The sequence below is a fragment of the Eriocheir sinensis genome, unplaced genomic scaffold, assembly GCF_024679095.1.
Source record: "Eriocheir sinensis breed Jianghai 21 unplaced genomic scaffold, ASM2467909v1 Scaffold848, whole genome shotgun sequence".
Taxonomy (NCBI): domain Eukaryota; kingdom Metazoa; phylum Arthropoda; class Malacostraca; order Decapoda; family Varunidae; genus Eriocheir; species Eriocheir sinensis.
In genome coordinates this window covers 170,001-175,942 of record NW_026112217.1, presented here as the reverse complement: position 1 = coordinate 175,942, position 5,942 = coordinate 170,001, and the positions used below count along the sequence as shown (strand labels likewise).

Below are 5,942 nucleotides of genomic sequence, written 5' to 3'. Positions count from 1 at the left end.
AGCATATATGAATTTTCTGAGTCAATCCATATAGTAACTGTGTGGGGTTTTGATAGGTTATGTTAGGTTAAGTTTAGGGTATCTTCAAACACATGATAGCCAGCACTTTACAGTATATATCAACAAAGAATCACCTCACTTAGTTGTATAGAAAGTCTCATTAGTAAGGAAGCATATATGAATTTTCTGAGTCAAGACCTATAGTAACTGTTTTGTTTTTGTCAGGTTTTGTTAAGTTTAGGATATCTTCAACCTCCCTTCCTTGCCCATTCCCTTGAGGTCATTTCCAGCAATATTTATTAAGCCAGAGAGCTTGTAATATGGCCATAGCTTGCTTGTGCTTCTAAATTGTATGCCTTTCATTTTTTCTTCCTTCTTTTCTGTTTAATCTCTCTCCCTCCTCTTCCTTATCTCTCTTCCTCCTCCTCCTCCTCTCCCTTCCTTCCTCCTACTCCTCCTCCTGAGAGAGCCCGGGTTCGATTCCTGGGCAGAGCGGAAAAATTTGGGTGGCTTTTCCGATACCCTACGCCTCTGGCCACCCAGCAGTGAATGGGTACCAGGTATTAATCGGGGGTTGTGTCCCGTCTCCTGGGGTCTGTTCCATTCTCCTATAATTCCTTCTCCTTCTGTCTCTCTTCGGCATATGACCACAGATGTTGTGTCCCGTCTCCTGGGGTCTGTTCCCTTCTCCTATAATTCCTCCCCCTTCTGTCTCTCCAGCACATGACCACAGATGTTGTGTCCCGTCTCCTGGGGTCTGTTCCCTTCTATAATTCCTTCCCCTTCTGTCTCTCTCCGGCATATGACCACAGATGTTGTGTCCCGTCTCCTGGGGTCTGTTCCCTTCTCCTATAATTCCTTCCCCTTCTGTCTCTCTCCGGCATATGACCACAGATGTTGTGTCCCGTCTCCTGGGGTCTGTTCCCTTCTCCTATCATTCCTTCCCGTTCTGTCTCTCTCCGGCATATGACCACAGATGTTGTGTCCCGTCTCCTGGGGTCTGTTCCCTTCTCCTATAATTCCTTCTCCTCCTGTCCCTCTCCGGCATATGACCACAGATGTTGTGTCCCGTCTCCTGGAGTCTGTTCCCTTCTCCTATAATTCCTTCCCCTCCCGTCCCTCTCCGGCATATGACCACAGGTGTTGTCTCCCTCACTATGCTGGGTCTCTCTCTCTCTCTCTCTCTCTCTCTCTCTCTCTCTCTCTCTCTCTCTCTCTCTCTCTCTCTCTCACCTCTTCTCATCTCTTCTCCTCTCTCTCTCTCTCTCTCTCTCTCTCTCTCTCTCTCTCTCTCTCTCTCTCTCTCTCTCTCTCTCTCTCTCTCTCTCTCTCTCTCTCTGTGGTGGATAGTGGAGTGTTTCCCATGTGGTATTGGTGTGCTGGATATCCCTTCACTGGTAGCCTGGTAACATACACTCCCAGGTCTTTCTCTGTGGTGGATAGTGGAGTGTTTCCCATGTGGTATTGGTGTGCTGGATATCCCTTCACTGGTAGCCTGGTAACATACACTCCCAGGTCTTTCTCTGCCTCTGTGGTGGATAGTGGAGTGTTTCCCATGTGGTATTTGTGTGCTGGATATCCATTCACTGGTAGCCTGGTAACATACACTCCCAGGTCTTTCTCTGCCTCTGTGGTGGATAGTGGAGTGTTTCCCATGTGGTATTAGTGTGCTGGATATCCCTTCACTGGTAGCCTGGTAACATACACTCCCAGGTCTTTCTCTGCCTCTGTGGTGGATAGTGGAGTGTTTCCCATGTGGTATTGGTGTGCTGGATATCCCTTCACTGGTAGCCTGGTAACATACACTCCCAGGTCTTTCTCTGCCTCTGTGGTGGATAGTGGAGTGTTTCCCATGTGATATTGGTGTGCTGGATATCCCTTCACTGGTAGCCTGGTAACATACACTCCCAGGTCTTTCTCTGCCTCTGTGGTGGATAGTGGAGTGTTTCCCATGTGGTATTGGTGTGCTGGATATCCCTTCACTGGTAGCCTGGTAACATACACTCCCAGGTCTTTCTCTGCCTCTGTGGTGGGTAGTGGAGTGTTTCCCATGTGGTATTGGTGTGCTGGATATCCCTTCACTGGTAGCCTGGTAACATACACTCCCAGGTCTTTCTCTGCCTCTGTGGTGGATAGTGGAGTGTTTCCCATGTGGTATTGGTGTGCTGGATATCCCTTCACTGGTAGCCTGGTAACATACACTCCCAGGTCTTTCTCTGCCTCTGTGGTGGATAGTGGAGTGTTTCCCATGTGGTATTGGTGTGCTGGATATCCCTTCACTGGTAGCCTGGTAACATACACTCCCAGGTCTTTCTCTGCCTCTGTGGTGGATAGTGGAGTGTTTCCCATGTGGTATTGGTGTGCTGGATATCCCTTCACTGGTAGCCTGGTAACATACACTCCCAGGTCTTTGTCTGCCCCTGTGGTGGATAGTGGAGTGTTTCCCATGTGGTATTGGTGTGCTGGGTATCCCCTCCCAAGGTGCAAGACATTAGATTTTCCTTCATTGAATTGTAGCAGACACTTTTTGATCCATTGCTGTAGCTTGGAAATGTTGTCTTGTAGGAAATCTGCAGTCAAGGGGTTGAGTATAAATTGGTGGGCTTTGTGTTGTAGTACATAATATCTATCTATCTATATGAGAGAGAGAGAGAGAGAGAGAGAGATTTGTGACTGACTCTCTCTCTCTATGTTATAATAATATCTGTCTCATACTATAACAATATAATTCTTTCCTTAGGTAACTTACTTAATAATGTCTTGTGCTTTACATGTCTATTTGAGCATGTGTGTGTGTGTGTGTGTGTGTGTGTAAGGCTGTCAGTTCTACTCTCTCTAAATGTATGTTTCTCTCTCTCTCTCTCTCTCTCTCTCTCTCTCATTCCTTCTTCTCTCCCATTTCCTTCCTCTCTCCCTCTCCTTCTACTTACTCTTCCTCCTCCGTTCATCAAATTTATACCCATTTCCTTCCTTCCTTTTCTCTCCTTCCTTAAATCTCTCTCTTCCATTTCATTCCATTAATAAAAATTTGTATTCACAGATTCGGAGGAAGAAGAAGAGGAGGAAGAGATAACAAGAGGAACAGAAGAAGAAGAAGTAATCTCTCTCTCTCTCTCTCTCTCTCTCTCTCTCTCACACACACAGTAAAACACACAATTTCTTCTTAATTTCAAAAACTTTATTAATATATATTTTGACAACGTTCAATCAGGTTCCACAGACTGGCTCCTCCCCGAACCCTTCTGTGGGGGCATAATTTGAGCCCCATAGAAGGCCGGGGGAAGATCTAGCTTATGGAACCTTATACACAGACATACATATACACACAGAGAGTACCTCCTCTCTCTCTTTCCTCCTCCTCTTGATGTGGCAGTGTCAGGAGAAGAGAGCACCTGGGAGATTGAACAAGTCCTGGAGATGTTGAAGAAGAAATATATATATATCACCTCACCACAGCCCACAGGACCCCACAGGATGTCCTACCACAGTATGTTGACAATCCCCACAGACACATACCCCCCAGCCACATAAAAGGACCCCCCCCCCTCTCTGTCTCAGGTCACAAGGTCAACAGGATGTCACCCTACAGACACATGCCCTCTTAGACAGCAACCCAACCCACACCATAGATAGCCACATGACCTCCCCTGTGTGTGTGTGTGTGTGTGTGTGTGTGTGTGTGTGTGTGTGTGTGCTGTTGATAAATAAAGATGGACTTGTAGTGTGTGTTATTATTATTGTTATTCCAATGGGTTTGGAGAGAGAGAGAGAGAGAGAGAGAGAGAGAGAGAGAGAGAGAGAGAGAGAGAGAGAGAGAGAGAGAGAGAGAGAGAGAGAGAGAGAGAGAAGGAAATAAAGCAGATGTAAAAGGGAGAGAGAAAATGCTATGGATTAGAAGGAAGACGATAATACGGCTGAAGGGAGAGGAGATGAAAGAAGGGAGAGAGCAAAGAAAGAGGGAGGGAGAGAAAATAAATAATGGAACAAGAGAGAAAGACTGGAAAGGAAGGGAGAGGGAGGGACAGGAGTCTTGCCCATACAACAATTATCTGGACCTCCACAGACTGGGAACTTGGGGGAGAGGGAGAGGAAGGGAGGGAAGGAGTCTTGCCCATACAACAATTATCTGGACCTCCACAGACTGGGAACTTGGGGGAGAGGGAGAGGAAGGGAGGGAAGGAGAGGGAGGGAAGGAGTCTTGCCCATACAACAATTATCTGGACCTCTGCAGACTGGGAACTTGGGGGAGAGGGAGAGGAAGGGAGGGAAGGAGAGGGAGGGACAGGAGTCTTGCCCTTACAACATTTATCCGGACCTCTGCAGACTGGGAACTTGGGGGAGAGGGAGAGGACGGGAGGGACGGAGAGGGAGGGACAGGAGTCTTGCCCATACAACAATTATCTGGACCTCTGCAGACTGGGAACTTGGGGGAGAGGGAGAGGAAGGGAGGGAAGGAGAGGGAGGGACAGGAGTCTTGCCCTTACAACATTTATCCGGACCTCTGCAGACTGGGAACTTGGAGGAGAGGGAGAGGAAGGGAGGGAAGGAGAGGGAGGGAAGGTCTTGCCCCTACCACAATTATCTGGACCTCTGCAGACTGGGAACTTGGGGGAGAGGGAGAGGAAGGGAGGGAAGGAGAGGGAGGGAAGGAGTCTTGCCCATACAACAATTATCTGGACCTCCACAGACTGGGAACTTAGGGAGAGGAAGGGAGGGAAGGAGAGGGAGGGACAGGAGTCTTGCCCATACAACAATTATCCGGACCTCTGCAGACTGGGAACTTGGGGGAGAGGGAGAGGAAGGGAGGGAAGGAGAGGGAGGGACAGGAGTCTTGCCCATACAACAATTATCCGGACCTCTGCAGACTGGGAACTTGGGGGAGAGGAAGGGAGGGAGGGAAGGAGAGGGAGGGACAGGAGTCTTGCCCATACAACAATTATCTGGACCTCCACAGACTGGGAACTTAGGGAGAGGAAGGGAGGGAAGGAGAGGGAGGGACAGGAGTCTTGCCCATACAACAATTATCTGGACCTCCACAGACTGGGAACTTGGGGGACAGGTGGAGAGGAAGGGAGGGAAGGAGAGGGAGGGACAGGAGTCTTGCCCTTACAACAATTATCTGGACCTCTGCAGACTGGGAACTTGGGGGAGAGGGAGAGGAAGGGAGGGAAGGAGAGGGAGGGAAAGGAGTCTTGCCCATACAACAATTATCCGGACCTCTGCAGACTGGGAACTTGGGGAGAGGGAGAGAAGGGAGGGAAGGAGGGAGGGACAGGAGTCTTGCCCTTACAACAATTATCTGGACCTCCACAGACTGGGAACTTGGGGACAGGTGGAGAGGAAGGGAGGGAAGGAGAGGGAGGGACAGGAGTCTTGCCCATACAACAATTATCTGGACCTCTGCAGACTGGGAACTTGGGGGAGAGGGAGAGGAAGGGAGGGAAGGAGAGGGAGGGACAGGAGTCTTGCCCATACAACAATTATCTGGACCTCTGCAGACTGGGAACTTGGGGAGAGGGAGGAAGGAGGGAAGGAGAGGGAGGGACAGGAGTCTTGCCCATACAACAATTATCTGGACCTCTGCAGACTGGGAACTTGGGGGAGAGGGAGAGGAAGGGAGGGAAGGAGAGGGAGGGACAGGAGTCTTGCCCATACAACAATTATCTGGACCTCTGCAGACTGGGAACTTGGGGGAGAGGGAGAGGAAGGGAGGGAAGGAGAGGGAGGGACAGGAGTCTTGCCCATACAACAATTATCTGGACCTCTGCAGACTGGGAACTTGGGGGAGAGGGAGAGGAAGGGAGGGAAGGAGAGGGAGGGACAGGAGTCTTGCCCATACAACAATTATCTGGACCTCTGCAGACTGGGAACTTGGGGGAGAGGGAGAGGAAGGGAGGGAAGGAGAGGGAGGGACAGGAGTCTTGCCCATACAACAATTATCT

At 49.6% G+C, this 5,942-nt stretch overlaps 1 protein-coding gene across 50 annotated transcripts in view; it reads right to left on the bottom strand.

Moving 5' to 3' along the window:
• Nucleotides 1–3,776: 3,776 nt before the first annotated feature.
• LOC126994676 (FK506-binding protein 5-like) overlaps nt 3,777–5,942 on the bottom strand; it is a 39,145-nt gene continuing 36,979 nt past the window's right edge. Inside the window, exons 9-16 of one of the 50 annotated variants that reach the window (XR_007749428.1) lie at nt 5,579–5,942; nt 5,306–5,490; nt 4,947–5,125; nt 4,765–4,856; nt 4,589–4,679; nt 4,408–4,499; nt 4,133–4,315; nt 3,777–4,055 (exon numbers count right to left, since the gene is read on the bottom strand). The exon at nt 5,579–5,942 is cut by the window's right edge and continues 558 nt beyond it. The gene's annotated coding sequence lies outside the window, so the exon portion shown is untranslated. Of the gene's footprint in view, nt 4,500–4,588; nt 4,680–4,764; nt 4,857–4,946; nt 5,126–5,305; nt 5,491–5,578 lie in introns of all 50 variants that reach the window. The other 49 variants (XR_007749429.1, XR_007749430.1, XR_007749434.1 and 46 more) reach the window with 49 other exon arrangements.